We start from the raw sequence: 17,978 nt of genomic DNA on the forward strand, positions 1-17,978 counted from the left end.
GTTCCCCCTTGTCAGTGATGCAGGACGGAGGGCCTGACAAGGACAGCTGTCTAGTCATTCGGATGAGACGAAAAACCGAGGTCCCGTGTACACATTGACGTGCACGTAAAAAATCCCTTGACAGTTGGAATTCGATATAAGAGTAGGCCGTAGTGCCGCTGTCCGGGCAAAATTACCCTCATAGCACACTGTATGGCGTATGCCCGTCTTCATTAGCCCAGTTCGGAGCAAAACAGTAGGACGTTAAACCCCATTTCATTTCATTTCATTTCCAGGTTGGAACGAAGCCCCTGGCCACATGCTTGCTACGCTGTTACGGCCTTTATGTAGATATAGTATATAAAGGGAAGATACTGACCCTCGTCCATCAGCTCCAGTCTAGCATCCAAAGAGGAAACATCAAGAAAACTATAAAATGTTCTTGACTGCTTGACTTTTGGTTGATCTCTGCTTGGAAAGTGAATGAGGATGAGTGAGCATGGCGCAATCTCTATAGGCGTGGCGAGAGAACGCCTTACGCTACACCAGGTAGGCACGTAACGGGGGTGTGGTGAGCATGGCGAGAGAACGCCTTACGCCAGGTATAGGCGTGGTAGGCACGTAACGGGAGTGTGGTGAGCATGGCGAGAGAACGCCTTACGCCTGGTATAGGCGTGGTAGGCACGTAACGGGAGTGTGGTGAGCATGGCGAGAGAACGCCTTACGCCTGGTATAGGCGTGGTAGGCACGTAACGGGAGTGTGGTGAGTAAGTATTTCGGTCTGACTGCTAACTGCCAGATCATGTTGGAAACACCTTTCGCGCAGCCAGAGCATGGCCATGAGTGTAGTAAGATCTTGGAAATATGCTAAATTGGTGAACATATGACCATTTTACGCAGTTGTATATGACAGAAATCGAGTCTGCTTCCCCGAAAACATATATATTGACACCAAAGACAACTACTGAATCGATTTCCCGCCACAAGTGGCAGCAATGTTGGAAATATACAAAATATGTGAACATGTGATCAGTTTACAAGGTTGTAAATGTCTGAAATTCATTCTTCGCCCCCGTAAACATACATGTATATATTGGCACCAAACACTACTACTTAATCAATTTCTGCACATCCTCCAATTTTCCGGCCAAAAATGACCCCCATCTTGGAAATATGCTAAGTATATGAACATGTGATCATTTTACAAGGTTGTAATTGTCAGGAATGGAATCTGTGACCCCGAAAACATATATATTGACACCAAACACTACTACTTAATTAAATCAGCACATCGTCCGATTTTCCCGCCAAAGCTTCTTCCACGATTTCTTCCCGAAAGGCCGTCGGATTTACGTTAAGGATCAGACTAGTGTCTGTTTAGGGAGTGTGCCTCTTTATTTATCGTTGTAAGGTTATGTATTAAATGATCCTTTATATATGTTCTTGTTTTTATATAAACAATATTTATTCAGAAACTGAGGGGATTGGGGAACAGGCAAAGCCTATATAAAGAATAGATATAAAGGAAATTATATATGTACATAACCCAATAAAAAAAATATTTAAATGTAAACATAAGTTTGAAATAATTAAAATCAACTATTTTTTAAAATTTAAAGGAAACTATATATGTACATAACCCAATAAAAAAAATATTTAAATATAAACATAAGTTTGAAATAATTAAAATCAACTATTTTTTAAAATTTAAAGGAAATTATATATGTACATAACCCAATAAAAAAAATATTTAAATGTAAACATAAGTTTGAAATAATTAAAATCAACTATTTTTTAAAATTTAAAGGAAATTATATATGTACATAACCCAATAAAAAAAATATTTAAATGTAAACATAAGTTTGAAATAATTAAAATCAACTATTTTTTAAAATTTAAATCTATCGGTTTGTTCAATAAAAATAAGTACCTGGTTAAATACTGACACGTTTTCGTTGTATGAGAGTGTTTCCGATCCATATAGTAGTAGTCTGGAGGCTCAGCGCGGGGGGGGGGGGGGCATCAAATGGGCACAAAACCAGACCCAACTTTTCTAGAGTAAAATGTTGCGTAGAATACGATGCCGAGTGGTAATCAGTCCGTCGTTGGGGCGTTTTCGAGATATTTGGTGACAAAGGTCAAATGGGTTCATTTGCACTGAAAGTGAATGCGCGGTCATTCTTGTATCATGAAAATAAGCTGAAAATGATCGAAAGTAATCACACTTTCAATAAAAATGTAAACTTGCTAAATTCACCTTTGTTCTTTGTGACCCCAGAGGTCGAAAGGTCACATTTTCCGTTTTAGCACTAGGAAGATTTAAAGTAATAAATGTCGGCGTAAAATATAAAAACTAAAGCGATACCTGTTCTAATTAATAATAGGAACATTTAAAATTTATCTTTAGGTGGCCTTAGCACCAAACATTTACTTTGGAATCGTCGAAAATGATCTTGCATAACAGAACCAAAACGCTACGGAGCCTGTTTCAAAAATACGTAAAAACTGTTAAAACTAAATCTCTCCGAATTAGTTTTACAACGAATGCTATACATAATGATACTAGTTGTCTGAAAAAAAACAATTAAATAGTTCCATGGCTGGACTCCAGGCTGCAGGCCGCGTCACAAAGCCTGCCAAAATTTTACCCGCTAACATTTACCAATACGACATATATATCCTGTGAACCACTATGTACAATGCATTCGTCGGTTTTATCTGCATCCATGTTCCGGCGAAATTCATAAAAACTCCTAAAATGTTTGCAAACTTTTAATCTCGTCGCCAGATGCGTGTTTTCCCGTCACAGATTAACGTCGGTTTTCCTAGACTGGGATTCTCGGAAATCCACGCGGCCTGCAGGCTGGAGTCCAACACTGAAACTATTCAATTGTTTTTCAGATAACTAGTATCATTATGTATAACAATCGTTGTGAAAATAAATCGGAGAGATTTCGATTTGACAGTTTTTACGTATTTTTGAAACAGGTTTCAAAGTGTGTTGGTTCTGTTTTGCAAGATCATTTTCGACGTTCCAAAGTATAAAAGTTCGTTGCTAAGACCACCTAAAGATAAATTTGAAATGTTCCTATTATTAATTAGAACAGGTTTCGCTTTAATTTTTATACTTTACGTTGACATTTTATTGCTTTAAATCCTCCTAGTGCAAAAACGGTAAATTTCACCTTTTGACCTCCAGGGTCACTAAGACTAAAGGTGAATTTAGCAAGTTTACATTTTTATTGAAAGTGTGATTACTTTCGATCATTTTCAGCTTCTTTTCATAATACAAGAATGACTGCACATTCACTTTCAGTGCAAATGAACTCATTTGACCTTTGACCCCGAATATCTCGAAAACGCCCCAACGGCGGACTGATTACCACTTGGCATCGTATTCTACGCAAACCCATTTGATGCACACCCCCCACCCCCGCGCGCGCTGAGCCTCCGGTCTATAGCACTTTAATGTTTTGTTGTGTATGAGGTAAAGTGTCGATTGTTCTGTGGCGAGCATCTGAATACGAGGAACATATAAGGAGATAGTGATAAGGATCTTCTATTGAATTACCACATGAACATTCGGGAGTATTTGAAATATGTCTTGTAAATTTATGAAAATTTAGATTACTGCAGCCTAGTCTTAGTTTAGTATGTATAATTTGATTTTTACGTTTGCCAATATAATAAAAGAGAGGTATTTTCGGATCATGTTTAGACAGTTCTTGTTTAAATTTTGAGAGTGAGAAGACATTTGTTATGGAAGGATTTAGGCTGTTCCAGAGTCGGATAGCTGATGGAAAGAATGAATTGTAATAGAGAGATGTTCTGCAGAATATTTCATCTAATTCTGGTTTACTTCTAAGATTATATGGAGATGTTTTTAATTTAATGTGGTTGGATAAATAATTTGGAACCGTTCCATTAATAATTTTATATATTGTCTGCAGTTTATGCATTTTTCTTCTTTCATAGAAGGGAATAATACCAGTTTCCAGATAGAGTAAACGGTGGCTAGTTCCCTTTACAGTCCCACAAATATGTTCTCACCGAGGAGTGCACACCCCTACCCAGTTCCTTAGGATTTCAGCGTGTATATTTGTTTTTATCTTACGTTGATCTATTAACCTTACAGATTGGGTATTCATCATGAAGATGGACAGGGCGGTTTCAATTCCCTGGTTGTACGTGACAAGGAGTAGAGTAGCCTGTACAATGTCGTGGGTTTTCTCCGGGTCCTACGCCCCCCCCCCCCCACTGCTAAAGACCCCTACGCGATAGCGAATTATTGAAAAAAATTGAATATGTCAGTCCTAAAATGGTCTAGATTTTTACGAGTGGACCTTAAGCCCCATTTCGCTATCTCTGATCCAGTGTTTAAGGTAGTGTAGTATATTTCGATTTAAAAACCATAGTTTCATCACATCAAACGAAATTATCTTACAATTGAATGAAATGTATAAATCCTGGGTCTCCCCTGTATAAGCTCACACCAAAACATAACAAACAGGAAATAAAATAAACAAGACGAATTGTGTTAAAGTTTTATTCAGATAAGAGTTTTACTTTATGTTATAAAAGTCTTAAAATTTAAATTGTATTCACAGTAATATACAATAAGTGCAGAAAATTGTCGTAGTATTTAAAGGCTCAATACCACTCTTGTTGTAACTGAATAATATGTCCCAATCTTTATTCTGGTCAACAAAATTGTACTATTTTAGAATATTTCAATTAATTGATGATACAAATTTCATCTTAACACACCTTATTTAAAATTTTTTGAAAAATTCAACATAATGGTTTGAAACGTCTAACGTAAACCTTTTCAAATGAAACTTCGATTTAAAATTATTTTCGAACCCTCTGGACAAGTAAAATAGGATGTAATGGATAATTTACACAACAGGCAGGACAGTTAAACATCTAGTACTTAGATAGAGATATTATATATTTTCTGGAGATTTCAAGCCAGCAAGAGTGTTATTATCCCTTTAAATATAATCATATTGATTGATTGCAAGAACAAAAACCAGTAAAAATTAAACAAAAACATGGGATATTTTCAAAACCAACTTATATTTTATACCCACCAGTCGCAAAATCTTTAATTGGGCCATAATTTCTACTTTACATGTATATGCTTATTAAATTTATTTGAAATACTGAAACATGTATTTTCACAATAAAGCTGTTTATTTTTCCTTCGTTTTTCACCATTGTTGATTTTCTTATCACCTCCCTCATTTCTTGGTAATGGCCTGCTCGGGTTAATTTCAAGGACCTGAAAACCAAACACAAGTAATATTAAATATAAAAACTAAGAACAAATACGAAACAATAATTTTAGACGCCGTTCGGAGTTTTGATACACCCATCCCCACATAGTCTCGGGCACCTGGAACATTCTAGTCTTCAACGTACGAAGAATCTGGGTCAGTTGTCAACGTTTGATGAAATTCTACTGGATAATCAACCACATAACAACCCAGACACCCGGTTTAAGCATGGTCAGTGGAACTTTTTAGCTAAAGCCAATAACGAGTTGCACTCCTTCAGGAAATAAATCTCATATATCATGCATTATGAGGCAAGGTAGATAACTCTACTAACAATATTCACTGACTGTATTGTTCACAGTTTTAATATCACAAGTGGAGCAATATCTGACAATGTTTCTGTCACAAGCTAGTACTGACTGTGAAAGCTTTGATAATACACATTTATTGAAAGTAACTATCAACTGTAGAAATAACCGGAAACTATCTGTTAATTCTCATATCCTTCTACTTCTTAATCAACAAAACTTCGATAATTCAAGGCCAACAAGAATCGCCACTGAAAAGGGATCTATATAGAGAATGGCCAGGAAACACGACTTACTTGTTCTATTGAAGCATTTCGGATTGCAGAAACCAACTTGACAACCATTATGACATACGCCATCTTCTATTCTACAGCCTCCTGTATTACAGTAGGAACATGTCTGTAGACACAAACCATTACATCCCCAATATCCATCTTTACATCCAGTCAAACAAACACCATCTAATTGTCGACATGGACCATTACAGGAAGAACATGATTCTTCACACACATCACCATAGTAACCATCTTTACATCCGGTGCATTTCCCAGTTCTAGCATTACATTTACCATTCTTACATCTGGTGTTGCATGAAGACTCACAGAATTTACCATAGTAACCATCTTTACATCCGGTGCATTTCCCAGTTCTGGCATTACATTTACCATTCTTACATCTGGTGTTGCATGTAGACTCACACAAATTACCATAGTAACCATCTTTACATCCGGTACATTTCCCTGTCTTCCTATCACACTTATCATCCTTGCAATTGATGTTGCATGCAAACTCACAGAATTCACCATAGTAACCATCTTCACATTCTGTACATGACCCTATCGTGGCATTACATTTACCATTCTTACATCTGGTGCTACATGAAAATTCACATCTGCTACCATAAAGATCTCCTTGACAGCCATTAGAACATGATCCTGACATTTTCTCACAGACGTTGTTTGTACAAATCGCTGGACATCTAATGTTACAATCGGTACCGTAAAATCAATCAGGACAATTTTCTAGAGTAAATATAAAGTTTAAAACATGTATACTCTCTCAGTAAAGGAAGAATAATATATAAAGGATTATGTCACTAATTATATCAAAATTATTATTATAATTACTAATATAATAAAGCTATTTTATAGGGAATACGCAAGGGTGTTATGTATGAGCCCTATTCGTTTATAACACTGTAAGTGATAAATTCATATATATATATATATATATATATATATGAATTTATCACTTACAGTGTTATATATATATATATATATATATGGCAGACAAACTGTGTAAAATCCTTTCTTGGACGAATTACAGAGATGGAGAGTTTCATGTTGATCGGGTGTTCAAATGGAATTTTATTGGTTCAAAGTTTGGAGGAGCTGCAGTGACAAGATGGTTTTTGAGCAATGCCAGAGGGTAATGCCCCTGTCGTGAATTGTAACGATACAGGCTCGTAGCTAGCCCAAAATTGTTAGGGGGTTGGGCAAAGGCTTCTGGGGGCGTCGGTGCGGCTTCTGGGGGCGTTGATGTACACACTCGACGGTCCACGGTAAACTGTACCGTGGAGCACCTCCGAAAGTTCAAGGGTCCCCCCACCATAAAATTTTGGAAAATCGGGTATGCACCTGAAAATGACGGACAATTTCAACATGAATTTGATATGAGCTTTAAATTTGAAGGAAGGAAAACGACTTGAACGTACCTATAATAATTTAAGAGATAAACGAAAATTCACAATCGAGTTAAGAGTGCGAATTTTTCCAGACTATCACACCGTTTTGGGCGACCAATTCATTTGTGGTCGCCTAACCAACCTCACTCGGCAGTATGGGCGCCCCCCAATCTGACTCGGCATTATGCATTATGTATGGCCTGGCAATAATATATTGTCATTATAAGGCCCTCCACCAAACTTGTCATTATGGGGCTCCCTCCGGGATAAGACACCCCACAGATTAGGCCGTTTTTTGGTGCCCCATCAATTAAATTGTGGTGGTGATCGTGTGAGTCATTATGAGGCGTCTCAGAATTTCGGGGGGCGCCTCATTTATAATGACATATTTGGAAATAAGATTGCTAATTGTTGCTTATCTTATCCTATTCCAAAACTGGCAAACTGTTGAATCAGTAATAGACCTACCTGTGAATATTTGTACTTCACATAACGTCAAATATTTATGTGTTGAAACAAAAACATATCTAGCCGATAATGATGGTACAGGTGGTTGATTACATCTCTCTATGGTATATACAGATTGTCCTTTTGACGTGTGGTCTTTATAACATGGTGTAGCTGATCTAAAACCTGCTTCATCACATTTACCAGTAGAACTCAATCCAATCTCAAATCCTATCATTGTGTCAGTATCTGGAAACAATATAAATTGTATGTAACTCACTCAGTGGGGCTTGTATCACATCTAACAACAATTTAAAAACAATATGAAATGTATGTAACAATAATGTGATAATGCTGAAAATAATCAGAAATTAAATTCTTGCCACATTTACTATTTGTTTAACCCACTCTATTAATATTAACACTTTTAAAGTACTTGGCATATTGTAACCAATAAATTGGGTGGGAATTTAAGACTATCGATCTGTTACGTGCACTTCGTAACCTAAATACTTACAACGGATCGTCATTGCAGGAGCAAAATCTTAACAAACTTAATATCATGTTTTATGAGACAAATGCTTTGTTTTTCAATCAATCAGTCACTCAGTGGCGCCATTTCCACATCTAAAAACAACGACGTAAAAATTGTAAACTATTGTTCTAATATTCAATCATCAGATATTATTCTGCTTTCAGGCACAAAGTTTCAAAAAGGTAAAGTCGTTACTATGCTCTTACAAATCTTACAGTTCCGTTTAGTTATAATCTTACGTACCGTCATCTAATATGTTAAATATCTTCATACTACTGATATCAAAACTCTGTTTTAGATCGACACACAACCATTCTGTTGCTCTATCGTCATCAGTCTGTGTACAACTTCCCCCAGACCAATCCTGATTAGTATTACCATCTACAACTTTATCTGAAACGCCATAGTACGTTGAACTTTGCCTTGTTGGTTTATTAAGCGCCACATTCAAGGAATCTGAACCTGAAATTATATTGAAGACATTCATGGTAGTTTGGGTGCATAAAGTAGTAACCCTATCAGTCCATTTTTGTTATGTTTCCAATCGCAAAGGAATTTGCAAGGCACTTAATTAGGATTGTGTAGGCATGCTTATCAACGCATCATCCACCCCTCGTCGGCATAGATGTTGATTCGATTAGGCGGCAACACTTTAAATAGTGTGTAAATCTTTATGAGTTTTTGTGTCGTATTACATGAAGCCCGCACAATACAAATGTGGCAGACGGTATCAGGCTCCATAACTGTAAGTTCACAACACTTAGCTCAACCTTGTTTAATTTCTATGATCCAGTCCATAATTTTTCTCTAAATCGTGGCAAATTGTTAAGGCCCGGTCCCACTGCACTTACGGATGCAAAGAGGATGTTAAACGGGGAAAAAAACGTGCCCTCCGTTTGAAAACGCCATGCATCCGTTGTGTACTCATTGCATACGTGTTTCATAGGCTCTATCCATCGAACATCCGTTCACATCGATTTCATACGCGCAAAAAGTTTTGAGCTGCACAAAACTTTTATAACGGAAGAGCTTTCTGCCGTGTACGATGTAAATGCGCGACATATACGAGCACCAAACGTTCCATGTCCGTTATCATCCGTTAAACGTCCACTGTATCCTTTCTGCATCCTCTGGGAATCCTCGCAACTGACATCCGCTCCAGCTGAAAACGGAAAGAGGGAGGGAAGATAAGGTACATGGAACGTCTATACATCCTTAGTAGCACGGAAATAGAAAGGATGTAAGCGTATGCATCTTGTATATAAAGTTTTCAAAACGGACAAAGCGTTTGTATCTGGGATGTATCTGGTATATTGAAGGATGTCGGGAGTTTGCCGAAGCTGTCATCCACTTCCATCCGCTAGACTTCCAATGAACATCCTTTTAACATCCCCGCTACATACTTCCCTCGTTCGTTCTTTTCCGTTCAGTTTTCGCAAATTTTCGTCAATTTTGTCCATTTCTGGAGCGGATGAAAACGGATGGAGCCACCCCCGAAAGTTTGCTCGCCCGCTGTGTCCTTTTTGCATACGTTTTGTGTCCATCGGCCACTGGGACCGGGCCTTTAGCAATTGGATATCAACCTCCATAACTGTACATTCACTGTTCATGATGTTTCTATAAATTGTGGTTTTCATGAACTTGATCCACACTTAGAGAAGACCACCACCTTGTTGTAAATAAAATAAGAAGGCATTGAGATGAAACGTGCCTGCTTTAGTAATCTCATCTATATTCGGCAAATATAAGGCACATGCCTTAAGTCCAGCCAAAAATCTAGGCCAGAAATAAATAAAGGAATTGTTTTTTTTGATAAATATCAGGTGATGACAAAAATGCTTCCCTTTTTTATACTCCCACATTTTTATGTGGGCATATATTGTCGTCGCCCCTATCCACCCACAATTTGATTGTGGACACTCTACTGGTCACAATTTTTATCCCATTTTGACAAAACTTGAAATATAGGTTATCTCCCAATGATCGCGGTTCCTTGTGATATTGGCAATGTATCGGATCGTAAGTTCATGGATTATGGCCCCTGATAGTATGATTTTTATCTGATTTTCATGAAACTTGAGATATATTTTTATAACTTATAACCCAATGATCCGTACGTAACTATCGTACGAAAATTAAATAGTAGCTGGCTCTGCAGGTAGGGTGGATCTGTCGTTCAGATTGCCACTGATCTTGGTTCCTTTCGATATTTGCGCTTATCAGATCGTAATTGCCTGGAGTATGACCCCCTAGTTGAACAAAAAATCGCGTCTTTAGCGTGTGGCCTCTTTAGATGTCACAATTTTTATCCTGTTTAAAAACCTTTTAAATATATTATATATAACCGCTACACCTGCCCCTGCAATGACGGTTCGTTAAAAATAAAATAAGGAAGTAGAAAATCAATCGTTATTCGTTTATTCCTGTACCCATGTTTGATAAACTCGTTCAACATGATGACAATGAAGGTATTACGTTAATGAATACATGAACGTTGGATGATTGTGTACGTTGGATGATTGTGTACTATGAAACTTTACAATAACAGTACGTTGAACAAATGATACATTACAGCTGGTTACAACTAACGATGAAAGAACGAACGAAGAACAAACAAATGAAGAACGGTTTCATTGAAAAGATAAAAATACACATGCATGTATTTACAATAAACTCTGTAACATATATGTTCTACATAACTAATAAGTAATAAGTATTGGAGAGTGCTGCTGGCGCTAAAACAACTCATAATATGCAATGCATCACCTACCAAGGAATACAAAGTTACATCATAGAACTAAATACACTGGAATGCCAACGAGCCTGTTAGAGCGAATTATGCTCGTCCCCGCATGCGCGAAGATAAAAGTGCCATGTTTATTTCTGGTAGGCCTGATGCTATGGCGGAGTATTTGGAATTCCAGTTTATCGATGTCATTTTAGACGTAAGTGTTGGCTGAATTTTCTTAAAATAAATATTAATTTGGAAATATTCCAATGAAATACAAAATAAAATTCTGTTAAATTTGTATTTGAAAGTAGCCTTTGGCTTGTATAGTTCGGCAAGTGCCGGTGTCAAATCATGCGGCAATTATTAATTCATGAGAGAAAAAATAAGCTTATCAATTTAGAATAAATCATTGGCCAATTATATTTATTCCCAAAATAAGAATTAATAAAAAAAAGTCTATAGAATTCTGTAGTACCCATTTAGGCCGTCTTCTCGGGGTGAAAATCTTGTCACCTTCGCTCCCGCTAAACTGGTCTACAAATCGGACTATCAATAATCGTGCAATCAATATGTCAACAAAGTTCTCCAATAAAATCTGCCAATTTAATAGTTCAAGCTCGAAATAGGCTATAAATCGATGACTTATTTCTTTATAGTGCGCAGCCATATTTGCGTAGATGTGAGTTGGATCCTGCGCATCTATTTAAAATTTGGCCAATCAGCAGGGTTGCGGTAAAAAATTCTGGGGTCAAGTGCCAGGTCATAGCATTTGTAAACAAAGCCATGCGAACGATTTACCTTGCAAATCGCTCGCGGATGGGACGAACAGAGATCAAATGAACCCCAAAAACGTCCCATCCGTGTAGAGAAGTGGTGTATGAGAGCCACAAAAGGTATTTTGATCACACTGACATAAAATGTGGCAGTCAGTCAGGTTTTTTCGACACTGATTAAGGATATTGGACCGGTCTATTTCACTAGAAAAATGCCTTAATATCAAGGGAGATTACAGAGAATGCAACAAGGTCACTGCTTCTATAAGTGTAATTCTAATAAAATCATTCATTTTACATAACAAAATACTTAAAACCTGTCTAGTCTGCTGTCTTGATAATGATCATGGATAGGCTAGTGTATAGCTAAGATTAAGAATGAAAAAACATATTTTGAAATAAAGGTTGAAAACTTAAAAAGTTGCAGAAATATTAAGAAGAAATGCTTAAATAATTTGAACTAGCTCAGAATTTTCTGGGAAAATCCCATATGGACAAAATAAAATTTGCATCTACAATGTATAAGCTTACAATAGATATATGAATTCAAAATGGGTTTTGTCTGCAATTACGAATGAACCAGATGCCCCCCCCCATCAATATGGGGCTCACCTACGACATAGTTTACATGTAATCATCGAGTAGTTAGAATAAGGCTACCGGTATTTGTTTCACTGGACTTATCAAAACAGCAAAAGTGTTATTGGTGCTTTAAATAAAATAATAAAAATGCTGTTTTTATTTCGCACTGGACTAAATTGTCCCTCTTTTGTATGGCCCCCGCTCGAACATACTTGGATTATTTCTTGCAAATTATACAGATCTCTGATAAAACTGACTTCTTTAACTCTGATGAAGTAGTAACAAGTACTGCACCATGATGTGATTCCTTTGGTGATATTAATGAAGGAGTAGGGGTGAATGCAACACACTTTTAGTTTTTAAATTTGTTGAAGTACTAGGCCTAGTAGTAGGGGTTATGGACATAAAGGCCCTAAACCAAAATGGCTCAAGTATTTGGTCATAACGGTCAAACATTTTGGTCAAAACTACATAACGGTCAAAACATTAGGGTCATAATGGCCAAAAAGAACATTTGAATTTTGATATATTATGTATCAAATGATATTTATTAATATAAATATTGCATAATATAAATACCAATATTTCTTAATAGATAATATTTTCATATACATTTCTTTAATACATAAATTTAAAAACACTGTAGACATTTAATACTTAATACACTGTATAACTATAACATACATAATTTACAAAGACATCTATTTAATATGGAGGGTGGGTGGCGAATGGTTCAACATGTACACATAAAATCATAAGGTCTGTCATTGCGTCAATGACTTAATTTCAATTCTCTGCATGTACGTGACAAGGACTAGGGTCACTTGTTCAACCTTGTGAGTTTTCTCCGAGTCCCCCAGTTTCCTTCCTCTGCTACAGACCCTTACATGCAAGCAAATTATTTAAATAAAAAGGAACTGTGTCGACTGGACATTAATGTTCAGCTCATGTTACTTTATCAGTGGGGTGTGAAAGACTTAATTAGGGATTATCAAAAACTTTGATTAAATTGTATCCCCTCTTTCCTTTGAATCACAGCATGCAATGTTCTGGGTTGACTTGGATGGTTATATTCAATTCTTTCATTCACAAATTTTTTCTGGACTTATGGTCTGTAGCCTATATATGATGCACCTTTATTTATTACATTTATTTATTACTTCTACTAGTTGGAATAGAAGTGGTCATATCTTGTTGAAGGTTTGGTGAAACCGTGTTTAAAATATTATGTTATGAGTGAATTAGTATTAATATACTAACAGTAAGTTGTTAAATAATGTTTGGTCAAAATATATTATGACCACATCACAGTAATACTAATACTAATAGTCTGTATGTATGTCGTGACAGTTTAGTTTCGGTTGGACTGAATGAAGACGCTGCCTTATCACTGAGTCACTCTCTTTCTTTCTCGCATCATTTAACTGTTTTGTTCTTAAAACATCTATAAAACGTTGGATGAAATATAAAACCACTGCCGACTGTATCTTCAATATAATATCCCTCGTAATAAAATATCCATTTGTATCGAAAAATGCTGCAATGGATTGGTCATTTCCATCCAATTGAAACCAGTCTATAGCTACCTCACGACATTTATCTCACCTGGTGTTTGTAAAGGGTTCTGCACTTCCCTTATTAACACTGTCTAAGTGAACAATACAAGTTAATTGAGCCTTTGTCGCCATTTAGTGTAGCTTCTACATATAACTGCAATGTATTCCTTGTGAAGCACGCCATTTTGTGTTTACCAACAACACACGCAAATGTTGACAATAACGTGATTGGTCGATTGTGGAAAAAACGATCACGTGACGCGGCGAACAACGCTGAATTCTGTCCAGTGACCTCGCGCACTATGAATTTTACTATCAATAAATAGTCGGGCTTTCAACGAAGACTATCACCGAAGAACTATGGAATTTTTTGGGGAACATTACAACAAACGAATATCTCTATATGAACTATAGACTGACAAAATTTCTTCTAGACCGGATTTGTAGGAACGAAAATATTTTTGCAACGACAATTTGTGCCCATGGAATGCAGCCTAATTCTATTCCAACAGAGAACTGTAGTGATCCAATTGCCAAACTATGGAATACTACAGAATTAATTCCTATACGAGTAATACGACATAACTCTAGAATTTTCATAAAGAAAATGCAATAAAAAAATATCTATAGGAGTCTTGATAAGCAGGCAGAAAATTTCGCTGCATTTTTTGAAGATTTGCAAAATTATAATAATATAGGCCTATTAGGCCTCATTTTTATATAGGCCTACCTATTTCTAAAACTGTGATCAGCTGTCAAAAAAAGGTCAAAATATGCAGGCAGAATTCTCGGAGCATGTTATGAAGATTTGTAAAATTAAAATACTACTAGGCCTTGTAATATAGGCCTACATATTTCTAAAAAAAGGTGATCAACTGTCAAAAAAAAAGTCATTATAAGCAGGCAGAAAATTTCATTGCATTTTTTGAAGATTTGAAAAATTAAAATAATATAGGCCTACTACGGCTCATTTTTTATGTAGGCCTACCTATTTCTAAAACAGTGATCAGCTGTCAAAAATTAAGTCAAAATATGCAGGCAGAATTCTCTTAGCATGTTATAAAGATTTATAAAATTAAAATAAATTGACATTTACAGGGAGGAAGGCGTTTGCCCACTATCAAGGAGATTTGGATTTTGCAGACAGACAATTTCACTGCATTTTGTGAAGATTTGCAAAATTAAAATAATATAGGCCTACTAGGCCTCATTTTTATATAGGCCTACCTATTTCTAAAACAGTGATCAGCTGTCAAAAAAAGGTCAAAATATGCAGGCAGAATTCTCTTAGCATGTTATGAAGATATATAAAATTAAAATAAATTGACATTTACAGGGAGGAAGGCGTTTGCCCACTATCAAGGAGATTTGGATTTTGATTCAGATGTTTGTTGAGAAAATTGCCTGTTTTCCCCTTTTGTCAGTGGTGCATCAGGTAGCATTGCATATACTGTATTATGGAAGCATGAAGGAGTGCATTAAATATCAAAACTAAGTTTGGATTGGCACCAAGTACTGTGAATCAGAATGAAATAATTTTTTTTTTATTAAAAGGAAATAATAAATTTGAAATATGAAAAGTTGTGGATTTAAACGTTTATAATATGTGTATTTGCAATATAATAGAGACCCACAAAATGTAAAGACATTACTATTCTTAACTATGCTTATAGTGAAGTGACACTGTGTGAAGCTAATGTTTTTAGGATCTCAAAAATTTGCCCAAGAAAATATACCATAGATTAGTTGCATTCACATTGAACCTGATAGCTGATAGCTGAGTCTATATTCCAATTCTTCACAAGAAATATATTTCAAAGTCTTTCAGGCACTCGCATAACAGCCTGCTTTTCATTCAGTGCAACAACTATTTTAAAGTTAGGATTTAGGGATGAATCAACACTCAGTGCGGGTGGTTATTTAGGAATTATATTTTATTGTCCTTCTTCCATGCTAGAAATTCCTTGTTCACATCAAATGAAAGTTCTTCATAAAATTAAATACAATGGCTTTTGTATTATTGGTCTGAAAAAAAAAATACATATTAATTACTACTTTAGTAGTAGTAGTAGTAGTAGTAGTAGTATGTTTGAACATAAAATAGAGTTCCTTCAGGGATTTCTGTGTCTACAAATTACAAATAAATTTTACAGTTGAATAAAGAGAAATGCAGTTTTAGTTATACTAATATAATTTATGCATAAATTAAAAAGGCAGTTGGCGTCAGATTTTACAGATTATGACTTTACAGATGGGTTTATATTCAAATCAGACTCAATACCAAGAAAGTACGACCGATTTCAGGTAATGCCATGGGAATTGGCACAAGAAAATCTTTCTTCAATCAGCATTATTCACTTGATAGCTCTTTTAATTTTACTCAAACAAGGCCTTAATTTATATACAAATCCACTCCTTCAATGACACAAATCTGATATCCTTTTCTTCTTGATTATCATGTGAATCAAGAAATAATATTCAAAAGGAAAATTCCATTTGTACATTTTTCTTTGAATTAGATCAAATAATTTAAATTTAAAAACAAAATACCAGTATTCATTATTGTGTACTTTTATTTTATTAGTACCCCAATATTGTAAAATTAGAAGTATGGTTGTGCTCACTGAAATATTACTAAATCAACTTTTTGAAATTCATTCACATTCCTGACAGGCCTCTATAAGTCTATAGTAAACAAAAGGGTTTGGTACGTAATTCTGTCCTCGACTTAAACCAGTCATTACATTATTATTTTGTAAATCGATTCATTTATGTTTTCTCAAAAAAAAACGATGACTTGATTGTATGAATTATAGGCCTAATGACATTAGTGAATTTTCAACATACCTGTTTATAAAGACAGTGCGCAGTTTGTAAATTGTACTGTGCTGGCAGCCAGTCGACGTCGTCGCTTCCAGTTCTTCGTCATTTTACAACTCTCCCTGTTGCATTATTTATGACATTTTTTTTTATATCAATAATAAATGATGAGCGAAGATCACAACATTTGTTTGAAGTGAGGCACAAATGAAAAAATATTTAATCCAATTCACTCGCTTGCTTTCAACATTATCAGGCTAACAAAATTACGTGATAATAACAAGATACCGGAAGTAAACTGTGCACTTTTTCGAAGTACGTCACACAGCCACAAATTTTACCGGAAGTAGACGCTCGTTGGCGTTCCAGTGTATTTAGCAATCTGTTTTACAGACCTAATGCGACATCCGTCTTTTGTCTCTGTCCAAGATGAATGACCTTTAAAAGGTCAGACCGCTGTAGTTCTATTAAGGGTGACGACACATCCCAATGTTTACCAACAAAGCAAGATGGCATCGATAACGTCAAAAAAGATTACTTCTGTGGCTTGTTTTTGTTGTTTTAAAACAAACACGAGCAGGTCAATCAGATTAGACGGTAAAAAATGTACTTCTGAAAGAATTCAGAGTAAACAAACAGAAAAAAACGTCAAATTGATGGTCACACGTGCGTTGTTTACATCAAACGTAGTAATATGAACTGGTACGGGCAAAATTATATCGTTTTACCCATTTTACGCCTCCGCGTACTATTTTCTGTACCTATTTACGCTAAATATGGAATATTTTTTTATCAAGATATACTTCAAACACCTTTATTTATTTTTCTAATACTAAAAAAAAAATGTCTCAGAATTTAATTTGTCGAAAGAAAAAAGTTAATATTTTGTAGTCATTAAGTCGCATCGATGTCATCCTTATCAGTGATTGTAGCGGCCAAGCGAATATTCACTGCGGATCAGTGTGTGTGTTTAGTTCTATGGTTACATGTAGCAGACGAGGAAATTGCACTCACGTGACAAGCAATATCGGTATTGCGTGGGGGAAAAAAACACCCGAAAAAGTAAATCGTTAAATTTGACAGAATTATGAATTGACAGTGAATAAAAATAATATGGAAATGATCTGCGATATCTGTTTACACTTTTACATAATTCTCAAGTAAACTTACAACTTGTGAGAGGGTAACAGGCGTTAGAAATGCATGGTCTCGAATACACATGCCGTTTTTCTGCACATCAATGCCAATGGCGCTCGCTAATTCTGGTTGAGTATGAAACTCGGA

At 35.8% G+C, this 17,978-nt stretch overlaps 1 long non-coding RNA gene across 1 annotated transcript; it reads right to left on the reverse strand.

Moving 5' to 3' along the window:
• Positions 1–7,724: 7,724 nt before the first annotated feature.
• On the reverse strand, positions 7,725–16,960 carry LOC126818944 (uncharacterized). The gene is made up of 4 exons (XR_007679425.2): positions 16,722–16,960; positions 15,611–15,899; positions 8,476–8,694; positions 7,725–7,946 (listed from the first exon to the last, which is right to left on the reverse strand). It is a non-coding gene; the product is annotated as an uncharacterized LOC126818944 (long non-coding RNA).
• Between the last annotated feature and the right edge of the window lie 1,018 nt (positions 16,961–17,978).

This window comes from Patella vulgata, chromosome 1 (assembly GCF_932274485.2).
Source record: "Patella vulgata chromosome 1, xgPatVulg1.2, whole genome shotgun sequence".
Lineage (NCBI taxonomy): Eukaryota > Metazoa > Mollusca > Gastropoda > Patellidae > Patella > Patella vulgata.